General features: G+C 43.0%; 1 protein-coding gene and 1 long non-coding RNA gene across 3 annotated transcripts in view; both read right to left on the bottom strand.

Annotated features, from left to right (window-relative positions):
• LOC140577700 (lectin-like) overlaps positions 1–15,630 on the bottom strand; it is a 34,943-nt gene extending 19,313 nt beyond the window's left edge. The window contains exons 1-6 of one of the 2 annotated variants that reach the window (XR_011981866.1): positions 15,582–15,627; positions 15,052–15,145; positions 14,699–14,771; positions 14,388–14,522; positions 14,160–14,271; positions 13,747–13,939 (exon numbers count right to left, since the gene is read on the bottom strand). The gene's annotated coding sequence lies outside the window, so the exon portion shown is untranslated. Of the gene's footprint in view, positions 1–13,746; positions 13,940–14,159; positions 14,272–14,387; positions 14,523–14,698; positions 14,772–15,051; positions 15,146–15,581 lie in introns of those variants that run through there. The other variant, XM_072697948.1, reaches the window with a different exon arrangement.
• Positions 1,632–2,055, bottom strand: LOC140593568 (uncharacterized). Its single transcript, XR_011993958.1, has 2 exons — positions 1,941–2,055; positions 1,632–1,869 (listed from the first exon to the last, which is right to left on the bottom strand). It is a non-coding gene; the product is annotated as an uncharacterized lncRNA (long non-coding RNA).
• Positions 15,631–16,327: the final 697 nt, after the last annotated feature.

The raw sequence follows: 16,327 nt of genomic DNA, 5'->3' as shown, positions 1-16,327 counted from the left end.
AAGCCTGGGGCATGAAGCGCTGAATCCAAACAGCCCCAAATGATTTGTTTAGCTCAGTTTGGGAATTCCATTCATCACAACAGTCATCACAAGGCTGTTTCCCAAAACCTTTGGCTCTATGATTATCATAATGTCGGGGAGAATTCAGTATGATGACACAGTTGAGGACTCTATCATAGCACAGCCCCATGGAATTGTGGTATTTTTTTTCTGTGCTCATCAGGAAATCAGAACTCCCTAAAGCAGTGTGATGGACAACACAAGGACTGGTACCGAACTGGCCAGTACTGTATACGGTATTTCAACATGCCGTGCTCCTTCGACGTTGCTGAGGTAAAGCAAAAACCGTGCCTCATGTTGTAGTTCTATAAAATGAGATTCTTGGGTTCAAACAGGCTCACAATCGAAGCCAACATCTGTATTACTGCTATACTGCATTCAGATTAATTGTTCCTGTGTACAGTCTACTTGCAGTCAAGCTCCAGGGGCTCACCTGGTCTCTGTGCACAGTAGCCAAGAAAACGAGGATGTCTTCTCCCTGCTGGGATCTGCCAGCTCAGCTCCACGGATCTGGTTGGGTGGTTATAGGGATGGTCAGGTGATGGAGACATGGGAACAGGGCTGGGACATCCATGTGCCTTATTGCTATCTCTGGTTCACAGTAACATCAGGCTGGTGACCTGTGTGTCCATGTAATGGTATCTCTCCTTCTCTCTCCCCTAACAGTCCAACAAGTTCATCTGGAAAGATGGTTCCAATTGGGACTACCAGAATTGGGTTCCAGGTCAACCAAGCTACACCTCACACACTGAGAACTGTGTGGAGATGAACTGGAAAAGTAAGAGTGGTTATTTACAGAACACTTATTGGAGTATAATTCTCATTCTCATAATTCACATTAAAGAACAAACTGACATCCAAGCCATGTCCTCCCTGGACCGTAATCCCCTTTTAAAGAGAGGAGTTTCTGAATATTGCATACTGAATGTTTCCAGTGGAACTTCAGTAGTGCTTTGGAGAAACCAAATTGTGTGTGAAATTGGCATAACACCTCTTTATAGTAGTGCTTTTAATGTTATAAGCATAACAGTGCAGTCACATTCCATTTAGGCATGCCAGTGCATGCCAACACAGACAAACACACTCTCATTCACACCTACGGGCAATGTAGAGTAGCCAATCTACCTAATCTGCATGTCTTTGGACTGTGGGAGGAAACCGAAACACCTGGATGAAACCCACGCATGCACGGGGAGAACATGCAAACTCCACACAGAAAGGCACCCTGGACAACCCAGGGATCAAACCCAGGACCTTCTTGCTATGAGGCGACAGGGCTAACCACTGCACCACTGTGACACCATGGAATCATAATTCCTGTCAGAGATGACCATCTAAACCATGACGTACTGGCAGCACTGACAGAAGCTGTTGAACCTCCCAATCATATGGCATTGATATTTATCAAGCCACTGTTCAGCTGATATTAACACAGCACTAATACACAGAAATACAATAAAGCTGTTTTAATAACTGAACAAATCATTTGTATTGACTTATGCATGATGGATATTGGAACAGAGTAGTTGTGTTGTGCAACAGCAATTAACACATTTATCCTGTATGTACTATTTGTATGTACTATTAAAGACACTAAGCCAATCCAAATCCAGCGTCTGCTGTATTTATGCAGGTACAAAGCTCCGCCTTAAATGTTGAGAAATCTTGTTAGTGTGCTGGAAGACGTAGGGTCTCAAAGCATGCAGATGACCTTGGTAGGGTTCCATCAATCACTTCCACCAGTTGTCCAGAGGAAAGTCTCCCAGCCCAACCAGAACTTCAGCAGGGCGTTAAGCTCAGAACCGGTTGCTAAAAATAAATGTGAAAATAAGCATAGTAGATCTCATGATCGTACCGTAGTATGTGAAAGAAATTTATACCATTTTCAATGAACTGATGGAGATATCCAGTGACACGTCTCATCTTCAAGTGAGCATTCGTCGTTGTCATCTCCAGTGAAGGTGGGCCAGCTGACACAGTTCAAAATGGTCTCAATAAAACACAACAGAGACAAGCCATTTCAAGTACTGTTAAAAATTGTCTTTTTGATATAAATGACTAAACCTTTTAATAGGGATGTAACGAAAAACGTAATATCGCGATTTAAAAATTCCTCGAAACCGTTGTCTGACTGTTACGATATCAACCACGATATCACGTGGTTATTTCACTCCTATAAGCTCCGTCTCAAAAAATACATACTGTACGTAACGAATGCTTTCTGCTCTGTTGGCCGTGTGTAACCCACATGACAATAGGTCATTAAATCCATTACAAAACAACTTTTACAACAATAATGTATAAATTGGACAAATAGAAACAAAAACACATTTACAGTATATTAACAAAACGATAATTTATCTCTTTAAGAAAAAAGACGATTGTATGTACTGTAGATTGTGAGGTGATGTCACGACGTAACGTGTGGAGCGCGGGTTGTTTTTTTGCGGAGGCGGTTGAGGCTGGCTGCAGTGAGTGCTGCCATAGGATTTAGAATATGGTAAAAAGAAAACTTGCTAAACTCGATTTTACAGCTTATGTGGTGTAGTGTGGTGATTTTTTAATTAACTAAAGGAGGATGGAAGAAATGTTTTAAACCACGATAAATTGTTTTTTTTTTTCTGCACTATCTTCCTAAATATATATATTCCTGCATATGTGCTACACAGAACCAGTGTTCTGTCATAAAATCCTACCTATCGAGACGTGCTATCGAGCCTTTCTGCGCATGTGCAGTTCAACCGTTTTGGGATTAGGGTTAGGTTTTAGGGGTTTGGGTTAAGGTAAGGGTTTTGGGGGGTTATATCGACAGAACACCGGGACCCACCGAACGGAGTTCATAGCAGGGTGGCCAGCTGGACCCAAGGACGAGTAGACGGAACTTTGATTTGCTTACAACGTGTGCAGTTAGGATGTGACGGACTGAACTGAACTGTATATTAACCTTTGGACATTGTTATGCCTGAATGGAATACGATGTGATTTTGTTTTTTCCCTTTAGCCTATACATGTTGAATTTTGAGTTTGATATGTGGATGGAGGTTACTGATTTAAAGAAAAGATAAATAGGTGCTAAAGATACTGGATACAGAATTTAATTGACTTATTAGGTGATTATAAATAGATTGTAAATAACCCTCAGTTATTTGAATTAATTAAAAGGAATAATATTCTGATACAATTTAAGTTTGCATTTCTTGATATTAGTTGTGTTGATTAATATTCAGATCATTTAAGTTATTTAACCAATAGAGACCTTTATTTTGAAAAGCGGCTTGGCGGAAATGCAAGGAGATCGCGAAACCGGAAAAGGAGAACGCGCGCACCGACGGAGACTGATCACGGAATCGAACGATTAAGGACCTTTGAGTTGATTTATACATACAGTCGCAGCTTATTGTTTTATTCTTCGGTATTTGTTTTTTGATATCATTATTTGACACCCGGTTGAAAGGGAGAACAAGGTCAGGAACGTTTATGCACATATGTGGCATATATCTGTAATGTATACTCTCTATGACGGTTTGTGTTTGTAATTTTACGTTGTGACAGATGTTAGCATTAATTAGTATTTCGTTGAAGTAAGACTGATTGTTTCATTTATATGGATGTAAATTCATTGCAAATCCCAATTTATTTATGTGTCTCTTGTTCTAGCTCTTACGTTGTTGTGCAGTCAATACAGACAATAAAACCCAAGGAAGACAGTACAACATCAGTGCATGAGTTAAATCCTTTTTATCCTCAACCGGGCCGTCACAGTAAGAGCTTGCCCACTGATCCCACTTGCTGATGCAAATGATGACGGACCAAGGATCAAATTTGTGCAATCCTGTGGAGGAAGGTGAAATATCAAAGGTAGCCCAAAACAAAACCACAGTTAATGAGATAGAAGGTCAATCTGAAGTTGTAAACACGGATGAAGTACGTCGCTCCGTCCGTGAACGAATTCCAACTGAAAAGATGCTTGCATATCAAAGAGAAGAGGCAGAAAGGGCAGAGAGAAAGCTTATGCATGCGTATGAAAGATGGAAGGCTGAGGCTCGTAAAGCAAGAGGGCAGCTGAAAACAGACATTCCTGAGGGTCAGCTAATATCGCTTGTAGACACGTTGGAATACGAAAGAGACAATGTGATGAATGCATACGTAAAGGTTCGCAGTTATGTTACTCCACCCACAGATACAAGAAGAAGAATTGACGCTTGCGATGCTGTCACAAAGGATATTGTAAGGATTGCTTATCAGAGGATCCCAGGTGTCGATGGAAACTTTGACAGTGGGGGAGAAAGAAAACGCCTTCGTGTACTGCTTGATCGAGATTATGCTCGTTCTGTTTATGGTTCTACAGTTTCACGTATTAGCTCCAAGTCAAGCACGCCTACAAGTCAACTTTCACTGAACTCCCTCCTGATGGCTAAACGAATAGAGGCAGCAGCAGAGCTTGCAGCAAGGGAAGCAGAGTACGCAACAACAGTGGAAGAAAGGGAACAAAGGAAAAAAATACAACTTCTAGAAGAGAAGCAAAGGAAGGAACTTGATGCTCAAAGGGGCGAGTTTGAAAGATTACAAGCAATGAAGGAGGTCAGAGCAGCGAGAGCGAGGCTAGAAGTGTATGACAAAGAAGAAATCATCCACTCTGCTGACCAGAACGACGAGCTGCAACGACCCGTAAGCGTTATCACACACAAACCTGTGTATTCACCCCCAGTTAAGCCAACATTCAATGAAGGGAGATCATTGCCAACTCCCAATGCTGATGTGTCTTACCTTGCGCAGGCTCTCCAAGACAGTGTTACGTTAAACAGACTTCCTATGCCAGAGCCTACCATTTTCAAGGGTGAACCCATTCACTTCATAGAGTGGAAGGCTTCATTCCAATCACTTATCGACAAGCGACACATCTCCTCAGCAGATAAGTTATACTACTTGAAGAAGTATGTCGCTGGGTCTGCTCTGAAAACCCTTGAAGGCATGTTTTACAGAAATGATGAGGAAGCTTATAATGATGCGTGGCAAAGACTTCAAGATCGTTATGGACAGCCGTTCATCATACAAAGAGCATTCCGAGAGAAACTTGCGAGCTGGCCTAGAATCCAGCCGAAGGACTCCGAAGGACTCAGAAATTTCTCAGATTTTCTGAATTCATGTAGAGATGCTATGCCTCATGTGAAGGGACTGGAGATACTCAATGACTGGGAGGAGAATAGGAAACTTGCGAGCAAACTTCCTGATTGGGCAGCTGCCCGCTGGAATCGTCAAGCCACACAAAGGCTGAGTGAAACCCAGGAATTTCCAACTTTCCAAGATTTTGCCCATTTCATGTCTATTGAGGCTGAGGTAGCCTGCAACCCAATCACTTCCTTTCATGCCCTTCACGTTTCTGAAGCTAATAAGGAGAAACACAATTTCAAGGTTAGTAAGAACAAGGCCAATGTCTTCCATACGAAGATAGTCACACCGCATGAGAATCCAAGGCTCACTGGTAAGGTTACTAAACCATGTCCGTTCTGTCAAGACAGTGAACATCAAATTCATGATTGTTCTAAATTCTCTGCAAGATCTCTCGAAGAACGAAGACAGTTCATAAGGGATACAAAACTGTGCTACGGATGTTTGAAGCTCGGTCACTGTGCCAAAGACTGTCGCTCCAGACATAGCTGTAACACCTGCAAGGGAAGACATCCTACCTGCTTACACGATGACAGCTTCAGTAGAAAGGTGAAGTCCTCCTCTATCCAAGGCCCAGAGAATCCACATGAAAGGGTTGTCACAATGTCTCTAGGTGTAGAATCTGGGTGCACGACTGCTAACACCTCTATGATCGTGCCAGTGTGGTTGTCCTCGCAGAATGACCCAGACTTTGAAAGACTTGTCTATGCTCTGTTAGACACACAAAGCGACACTGTATTCATTGAACATGCAGTAAGCCAAAGTCTAAAGGTTGACTCAAGTCCAGTGACACTTAGGCTCACTACTATGGTTGGGAAGGATTCATTAATAACAAGTGAAAGAGTTGCCGGACTTAAAGTTAGAGGCTTCGATTCTACCGTGGTTCTGGAGCTTCCTCCCGCATACACTAAGGATTGTATTCCTGTAGATCGTGCCCACATCCCTACCAGAGAGACTGCCAGACGTTGGAAGCATCTTGCTCCTCTGATAGACAGAATTCCCCCACTTCAAGATTGTGAGGTTGGGCTCTTAATAGGATATAATTGTTCCAGAGCTTTAGCCCCCAGAGAAGTGATTCTTGGGAAGGACAACGAGCCACATGCTGTCCGCACAGACCTCGGATGGAGCATTGTGGGCCCTTCCTTGACACATCATGAGTCACAAGGCGACGTTACCATGTGTCACAGAGTATCTATCAAGGAGATACCCGCTGTAACACCAACTGAAGTGATCAAGGTGCTCGAGTCAGATTTCAAGGACACTGATCAAAACAGAATAATGGTGTCTCAAGAGGACATTATGTTCTTGAAAAGGCTGGGAGGAAACATCAGAATGAACCAAGACAACCACCTTGAAATGCCTCTCCCATTCAGGAAAAGACCCTATCTTCCAGATAATGGGCCTCTTGCTGTCAGGAGACTTCAGCACCTAAAACGGAGATTAATGAAGGACCAGGAGTACAAAGAGCATTATGTTAAGTTTATGGAAGATGTAATAGAGAAGGGTGATGCAGAAAAGGTCATTGATGAGGGAAGAGAAGGTGAAAAATGGTATGTCCCTCATCATGGAGTGTATCACTCAAAGAAGCCAGGGAAATTACGTGTGGTTTTTGACTGCTCGGCAAGATACAAGGGAACCAGCTTGAACGATCATCTTCTTACAGGCCCTGACCTAATGAACAGCCTGACTGGTATTCTTCTGCGGTTCAGACAGTACCATGTAGCCCTCACGTGTGATATTGAGCAGATGTTTCACCAGTTCCATGTTGACGAAGCGGATCGTGATTACCTACGATTTCTCTGGTGGAGAAATGGGGATTTCGACTCACAGCCTCAAGCATTCCGCATGAGAGTACATCTGTTTGGAGCGTCATCGTCACCCGGATGTGCTAACTATGGACTGAAGCATCTTGCAAGAGAAAGTGAACATCTGTACCCCCTAGGTTCCCAATTCGTTATAAGAGATTTTTACATGGATGATGGAGTATCCAGTGTTGAAACTGCAGAGATGGCCATTAAGTTAGCTCGAGAAGCTCGCCAGCTTTGTGCACTAGGAGGCTTAAGGCTGCATAAATTTGTATCCAATAACAAGGCAGTTTTGGAGACAATACCGCCCTCTGAGTGTGCTGTAAATGTTACAGCTGTTGATCTTTCCCTCACTGACCAACCTTTGGAAAGAGCATTGGGCATTTACTGGCATCTGGAACATGATAATTTCAAATTCCGTGTCACTGTTAAGGAGCAACCCGCAACCCGGAGAGGTATACTGTCAACTGTGGCCTCGTTGTTCGACCCCTTGGGGTTTCTTGCACCACTCTTGCTCAAGGGAAAGACTGTTCTCCAAGAAATGTGCCGAAATGGAATGGGCTGGGATGATCCTTTACCTGAGGGTTTGCAGCCAGGGTGGGAGCACTGGAAGGCCGATCTTGCTAATTTGGAGAAGATTGAGGTGCCTCGTTGTATTGTGCCAGCTGGGTTTGGGAGAATAACCAAGAGAGAGATTCATAACTTCTCCGATGCCAGCATGAGAGGATATGGCCAGTGCTCATATCTTAGGCTCGAAAACGAACGAGGTGACATCCATTGCTCTTTGCTCATGGCAAAATCGAGAGTAGCCCCTCTTAAGGTCACGACAATCCCTCGGTTAGAGTTAACTGCTGCGGTCGTTTCAGTTGCAGTGAACGATTTGTTAAAGGAAGAAATGAACCTTGCAGATGCAGAGGCATATTTCTGGACGGACTCTCAAGTGGTGTTAGGCTACATAAACAATGAAGCTCGCCGCTTCCACACGTTTGTTGCAAATCGAGTTCAGAGGATTCATCGCACTACGACTCCCCAACAGTGGCGATACATTCCCTCGGATGAAAATCCAGCCGACTAGCATCACGAGGTCTGTGTGTTGATGATCTTGTCACTTCCAGCTGGTTCAGAGGACCAAAGGTCTTGTGGGAAGGACAAATTCCTCCCCCTGTGGACGTTGACACGCAACTTCCAATCGGTGATCCAGAGGTCAAGAGGGCTCAGTCTCTGAACACACAAGCAGTACAGTATCCCTGCTTATCCAACCGCCTCACAAGGTCATCCTCATGGTCCAAAGTCATCCAAGCCGTTGCACGTCTACTTCGTCGTGTCAGGAAGGACAAGTCTAGTGACCACAGTACAGTCGCAGAGCGTGAAGATGCTGAGTGCCTCATTATCAAGGACTTACAGAGTCAGACATATGCAGAAGAGATAGCTTTACTCCGCAAGAGCAAACAGCTCCCACGCAGTAACAAGCTATACAATCTCGATGCCTTTGTTGACCATGACGGATTGCTCAAGGTGGGAGGAAGGCTCTGCAATGCTTCCGTTCCTAACTCTGTTAAGCATCCAGTGATAATTCCAAAGGGACACCATCTTACGAAACTTCTGATCACTGATTGTCATGAAAAAACAGCACATCAAGGAAAGGGCTTGACTATAAACGAGATCAGATCGAGAGGATTTTGGATAACAGGAGTAAACAGGACGGTAGCCTCCTTCGTATGACAGTGCGTGAGATGTCGTAAGTTTCGCAGACCCACGGAGGAACAAAAAATGGCAAACCTGCCCTCAGAGCGTATAGATCCATCCCCTCCATTTACGTTCTGTGGAATGGATGTTTTTGGTCCATTCACCACCAAACAAAGACGAAAATCATACAAGAGGTATGGACTTCTCCTTACCTGTTTCTGTTGCAGAGCGATCCATATTGAGATGCTGGATGACATGTCCTCGGACGCATTTATCAATGGCCTGCGCTGTTTCATCGCTATTAGAGGAGCAGTTAAGCAAATAAGGTGTGACCAAGGCACTAATTTCATTGGAGCCAAGAATGAGCTCATCAAGGCGATGGAAGAGATTGACACCAACCGTCTAGTAACGTTCTTAGCAGCAAAACAATGTGACTTCGTCTTCAACGCACCCCATGCAAGTCACACCGGCGGAGTCTGGGAGAGACAGATTAGAACTGTGAGAAGTGTTCTTTGTTCTACTCTGTCCCAGTCGTCTGGAAGATTGGACGATTCTTCTTTACGAACCTTCTTCTATGAGGCCATGGCCATTGTAAATAGCCGTCCGCTCACTATAGATAATTTAAGCGATCCCCGTAGTCCCGAGCCTATAACTCCTAATCATCTGCTCACCCTGAAAACGACCCAAGCCCTACCACCTCCTGGCAAGTTTGTCAGAGAAGACATATATGCTCGCAAGAGATGGCGCCATGTCCAGTATTTAGCGGAACAATTTTGGGGACGTTGGCGCAAGGAGTACGTGTCTAATATTGCAACAAGGCAATGCTGGCTTACACCAAGAAGGAACATGCGAGTCGGAGATATAGTCTTGGAGAAGGCAGATGATCTCCCTAGGAATGAGTGGCGCTTGGCAGAAGTTATCGAGACTGGCGTTGACGAGGATGGTTTGGTGAGAAGAGTGAAGATACGGTTTGGAGACAGAAATTTAGGGAAGAATGGCAAACGTCTGAACAAACCATCAGTAGTTGAGCGCCCAGTACAGAAGCTGGTCCTGCTGCTGGAGGCTGCCTGAAATTCCTTACATATCCTTTGATTTAAGCAGTTCATAACAGAATATAGTTTCACCTTTACATCTAGCCTCAAACATTGGCAATTTACTTTATGAATCATTCGTGATTAAAATTTGAGATTTATAGTCACTCATGATTGATGGGAGTGTAAATAACCCTCAGTTATTTGAATTAATTAAAAGGAATAATATTCTGATACAATTTAAGTTTGCATTTCTTGATATTAGTTGTGTTGATTAATATTCAGATCATTTAAGTTATTTAACCAATAGAGACCTTTATTTTGAAAAGCGGCTTGGCGGAAATGCAAGGAGATCGCGAAACCGGAAAAGGAGAACGCGCGCACCGACGGAGACTGATCACGGAATCGAACGATTAAGGACCTTTGAGTTGATTTATACATACAGTCGCAGCTTATTGTTTTATTCTTCGGTATTTGTTTTTTGATATCATTATTTGACACCCGGTTGAAAGGGAGAACAAGGTCAGGAACGTTTATGCACATATGTGGCATATATCTGTAATGTATACTCTCTATGACGGTTTGTGTTTGTAATTTTACGTTGTGACAGATGTTAGCATTAATTAGTATTTCGTTGAAGTAAGACTGATTGTTTCATTTATATGGATGTAAATTCATTGCAAATCCCAATTTATTTATGTGTCTCTTGTTCTAGCTCTTACGTTGTTGTGCAGTCAATACAGACAATAAAACCCAAGGAAGACAGTACAACATCAGTGCATGAGTTAAATCCTTTTTATCCTCAACCGGGCCGTCACATAGATACAAAATACTTATTTTATACGATCTGTACGCAGTCAAAAGTTAGCAAAACTGAACTAGATTTAGACTTAGGATTAACTAGGAATAACTGATTTAAGCATTGGACCCAGAACCCAAAACAAACAATATTTAAATCCATACATTACAAAGAGGTACGTAGAGGTACTTTTTTCCATTTAAATGTAAATGTATATAAATGTATTCACGATTCTTCATGTTATACAATTAATATTTACTAAAAGGCCGCTGTTCTAAATTTTGAGATGTCATTTTCTTTTCTCCCACCACTCCCATCGAACACGTGCACTGTTTTCACGCATTATTTAGCGTGTATGTATGGGCGTCGCCTATATTTCACGTGGTGAAAACAGACCCGGCGGGAAAATGGTTTTGTGTGATGTACATTAGGATGTGGGATTGGTTCGCTTTCTGTTCACCAGAGTGCTTTAAATGCAGCACTGGGACACGAGCGCTTTCTCTAGTCACTCGCACTGAAAAACTGCTGACGTACTGTGTCACAGTGTGGTACGGCAGCTGCACCATGACAGACAGGGAGAGGCTTCAGAGAGTAGTAAAGGCAGCACAGAAGATCAGCGGCTGCCCTCTCCCCTCCCTGATGGATATTTACACCTCCCGCTGCCTCAGCAGAGCAAAAAACATCACAGAGGACAGCTCCCACCCTCAGGGAGGCGCTACAGGTGCATCACAGCAAGGACAAACAGACTCAAGAACAGTTTTTTCCCAAAAGCCATAACCACTCTAAACTCACACATGCACTGACTACACAGTCTAACCCCCCAACCCCTGGACTTCCTTCTATCCATCAACTGTGCAATATCCAATATCTAAATGGTATTGATAATAACTGTGTAATAGCTGTATACTGTACAATATCATTGCTCTGTGTCCAACATCCACTACACACTGCATAATTACTGTTTTTATTGTTGTGTGTTCTACATACATGTTTGCATGGAACGAGCTGCTTTTAATCTCATTGTATTTGTATATACTGACAATAAAAGGTATTGTATTGTATTCTATTTTTATTGCAATAAATGTTGATAATGTAACAACTTTATAAAGTTTATAGTGTATTCAATAATATAATACAATTTCTGAATAAAAATGTAATAACTGATTCTGCATAATATATCAGCCCATAATGTAATAACTGCCATTAATGTATTAAAAATGATGACAATATTGGCAGTTATAGTATTTATAGTTGTTAGAGTTGTTATATTATTGGCTGCCTCATCTGGCGCATTTTCCCATTTTAACCAAATAATAAGAATGCAGAAGAGTCATACGGTTGATGTTTATTTATTTAGTATTTTAATTTTGCATGAGTTCAGTGAAGCGTTTCAAAATGTTGCAATTCTTTTCTCATCTTGCGCTTTACATGAATCTTGCCCCTTCGTTCATCTTTTCATGCGTCGTGTGATTTTTATAAGCCATGCCGTATCGTGCTTCCAGCATTTCTCAGTCTTCCACCTCCTGCTGCCGCTTGTGCCGTTTGAAGGGTGAAAGGTTTCTTTTGGGTGCACGAAACATCATTCCATTGTCCCGATTTCTGAAAGAAAAGTCATACATAGCATGCTGAAAGATGACCCATACCTATGCACACAGGGAAACAAAGATCAACTGAACTTGAAATTATTTTTTATATCTCTTAAAATATGGGTTCTAGAAATTCTGTAAGTGCAAATAATTAAATTTGACTTTTCAATAAAGATCAGATTAGTCCATGTTCCTGTAACTGCAATTTCCTGAGGAAATCCAAATTCATCACCTGACTGTTGAGAAAAGGCCAGTGCCATTGACAGGTTGTTGTTGGCAGCACCCAGATACACGATCTGTTAGAAATATGTAAATAATGTGGGTTTAAATAATCATAATGTTCAATTTAGAGTTGTGATGTGTACATACATGCATCATACCTTTCTTGAGAAGCCATCAGTGGCAACAGAGATCACAATATTGTACCTAATCACATTAAAGTACATAGTGCAAAATATAATTCATCAACAGGAAACTATTAGATGAAAAAATGTTTCACACCATATCAGCTTATGCTTGGAGTCCGAAGCAGAGATTTTGGGCCAGGTGTTGAATACGTCCGCCGCACAACACATCCTATCTGGTTTGGGCGAGAGAGGACGCCAAGAGTATCCACACGGTGCATGGAAGACCTCACCCTGTCCCAGTGCACCAGATGCCCTCTTGCCTGCAAGCTCCCCTTCACTAGCCAGTATCCAGCATGAGGCATGTGCTTTATTTCAGTGACTAAATGGTCAAGTTCCTCATCAGAACATGCGCTGTACTGTGCTCTGACAGATGTCTGATTCTGACCATCTGGGGTTTTGGCCAATCCCTTACAGCTTTAGCCTTGTCCTCATCCATCCCCACTCCTCCTGGTTGGATCAGGTACCCCAGGAACTTAACCATAGATCCTCACACTTTGCATAGGAGGCGGCGCTGGAGAACCTGGCGTACGTGATGAACATGTTCCATGCGCATGGAGTGAATGAAAATAATTGTACATGTTCACAAAACTAGTGCAGCAGGTCGGCCAGGACTTTGTACATGAATGTCTGAAAGACCGAAGAACTGTTCACTGACCCACCCCCCTCTTGGATCCGGATCGGGTTATAGGCACTGCCCAGATTCAATTTGGTAAAGACCTGAGCTGCTTCCACCCAGAGTGGATGAGTAGGAGCGATTCCCACCATTTGACCACGATGTTGTTCAGGACCCAGTAATTGATACATGGGTGCAGACCTGTCTCTTTACAACGAAGAATCAGGAGGTGTGCAGAAGGATGTGCAGGCATATTATACCTTGAATGGGGAAACCAGACATGGGAGACGCTAACTCTCACGGGGGAGAACAGAGCGACACTATCAGAGAGACTTGGAGGGGTTACTGCACAGATGACACTGACCAGACTAGGAAGTGAAAGGAGAAGCAGACACTAATATACAGGGACTAACAGTCAGACAGAAGGCAGGTATGATTAAATGAGAGGGATGACAGGGGACGGTCAGGGGGCCAAAATGGAGCACAGACAGACCCAGATGCAAGAACTGCCAATAATGCAATAGCTCCTGCATAATGTACCAGCCAATAATGTATCAAATGATGGTGGCAGTTACACAAGAACTCAGTCATACAGTTGATAGTTTATTTTGCACAAGTTCAGCAATTCTTTACTCATCTTACATGAAAATTCATGTGTGGCCCGATTTTTATAAGCGATGCAGTAGAGCGTTCCAGCATTTCAGTCTTGGCCCTACTGCCGCAAGAAGGCGCAAACAAAAGGCTTCTTGTTGCTGCACAGATCATCATTCCATTGTTTTTGGTCTGAAAGAAATCATACATGCTGAAGCAAACCCTCTTTATACCACTATGAAGTCATGTTATGCCAATTTCACACAATTTGTTTCTCCAAAGCACTACTGAAGTTCCACTGGAAACATTCAGTATGCAATATTCAGAAATTCCTCTCATGAGGGGAAGACAGTCCATTGGAGTATAATGAGAATTATACTCCAATAAGTGTTCTGTAAATAACCACTCTTACTTTTCCAGTTCATCTCCACACAGTTCTCAGTGTGTGAGGTGTAGCTTGGTTGACCTGGAACCCAATTCTGGTAGTCCCAATTGGAACCATCTTTCCAGATGAAATTGTTGGACTGTTAGGGGAGAGAGAAGGCGATACCGTTACACGGACACAGGTCACCAGCCTGATGTTACTGTGAACCAGAGATAGCAATAAGGCACATGGATGTCCCAGCCCTGTCCCCATCACCTGGCCATCCCTATAACCGCCCAACCAGATCCGTGGAGCTGAGCTGGCAGATCCCAGCAGGGAGAAGACATCCTCATTTTCTTGGCTACTGTGCACAGAGACCAGGTGAGCCCCTGAAGTTTGACTGCAAGTAGACTGTACACAGGAACAATTAATCTGAATGCAGTATAGCAGTAATACAGATGTTGGCTTCGATTGTGAGCCTGTTTGAACCCAAGAATCTCATTTTATAGAATTACAACATGAGGCACCTGGGGGACGGTTTTTGCTTTACCTCAGCAACATCGAAGGAGCATGGCGTGTTGAAATACCGTATACAGTACTGGCCAGTTCGGTACCAGTCCTTGTGTTGTCCATCACACTGCTTCAGGGAGTTCTGATTTCCTGATGGAGCACAGAAAACACAATTCCATGGGGCTGTGCTATGATCAAGAGTCCTCATCTGTCATCATACTGAATTCTCCCCAACATTATGATACCATAGAATCAAAGGTTTTGGGAAACAGCCTTGATCCAAGACTGTTGTGATGCATGGAATTCCCAAACTGAGCTAAACAAATCATTTGGGGCTGTTTGGATTCAGCACTGAATGCCCCAGGCTTGTCACATGTCTGACCCCCAATGGCCTGTTTAAGTGACTGTTAGAATGGCTCAGGAAACTGACCATCAGCCATTGCAGCAGGCATGACAGACAGGCAGAGGAGAGCAATTCCCAGCAAGCTTGGAGTCATCATGTCTCAGTTCAGTCCCACACCTTTCTGCACAGAGCAAACCAAAGGTTACAGTTCCTTTATATGAAAATCCCTGATGCCATGTTGATTAAACCCCACATCATGCAATTGCAGATGATATTGAGTTGTAACACTTGATGTCCAATGATTCAAAATGACACTTGACTATCAGTGCTGTGAATTATGGCACTATTGCCACTAGAAATAAGGCAGGAAATTCCAGAATCCCAGAAATGTTCACATCAGTAGTTCACATCCTCCAAGGGCTCTGGAGAACCCACCACTTCTGCCCACACCACAAATACCACCATCCCCACTATTTCTGAAACTCCCAGAGATGGGCTGAAAAGCATAGGAGTACTGCCCTATAATAAACACTGAATAGCCCCAGTCCTCCAACCACTACAACACAAACATCATATGTGTGCCATGAGCAGGATTTAGACAAATATCAAAGACTGACCTTTGAAGATCTGTGACACTTCTTTCCCTTTCCCTCTGGTTCATTCTGGACCGTTTTATATACTTGTGTCGCACCCCTATTGTTCCGATCCTCGTGTGTGCCACGCCCCCTCGTTAGCCTCGTGTGGAATCCCCGTGTCTTCAGCTGTTTCTAGTTGTGTTGATTAGTTTGGTGTATTTAGGTCCGTGTCTGTGTGCCTCTCGTTAATGCGGTCATTGACGTCGTTCTCAGTATGAAGTTAGAACCCTGCCAATACGTCACAAATGCCCCACGATCTGTAAACAAACCGGCTGTAAATTATAAATAACGAACAATCCGGAAACGTGCACATAATGAGGTACAAATACAAAACATACGTCTCACACAAACACAATGCGCTTTGCAAATAAAAAGCACTGCTGTCAAAGCAATATGATGCGTTTTGATAATACAAACAAAACAAAAAGAGCGTCTTCCACAAGTATAAAGACAGAATAAAACACAATGCGCTTTGCAAATAAAAAGCACTGCTGTCAAAGCAATATGATGCGTTTTGATAATACAAACAAAACAAAAAGAGCGTCTTCCACAAGTATAAAGACAGAATAAAACCAATAAGAAACATTTCATAATTGTTATTGGTCATTTTTCACATTTTTGACGAGTATACAACAAGGCGAAACATATATTTGTGGATCACGTGACTTTTGGCACCGTTATTCCACGCCAATTGGATGAGCTCCCAGACGGCACGCGGTGCCAGAGGA

This window comes from Paramormyrops kingsleyae, chromosome 12 (assembly GCF_048594095.1).
Source record: "Paramormyrops kingsleyae isolate MSU_618 chromosome 12, PKINGS_0.4, whole genome shotgun sequence".
In the NCBI taxonomy this organism is placed as follows: domain Eukaryota; kingdom Metazoa; phylum Chordata; class Actinopteri; order Osteoglossiformes; family Mormyridae; genus Paramormyrops; species Paramormyrops kingsleyae.
This window is presented reverse-complemented; position numbering and strand designations above follow the sequence as displayed.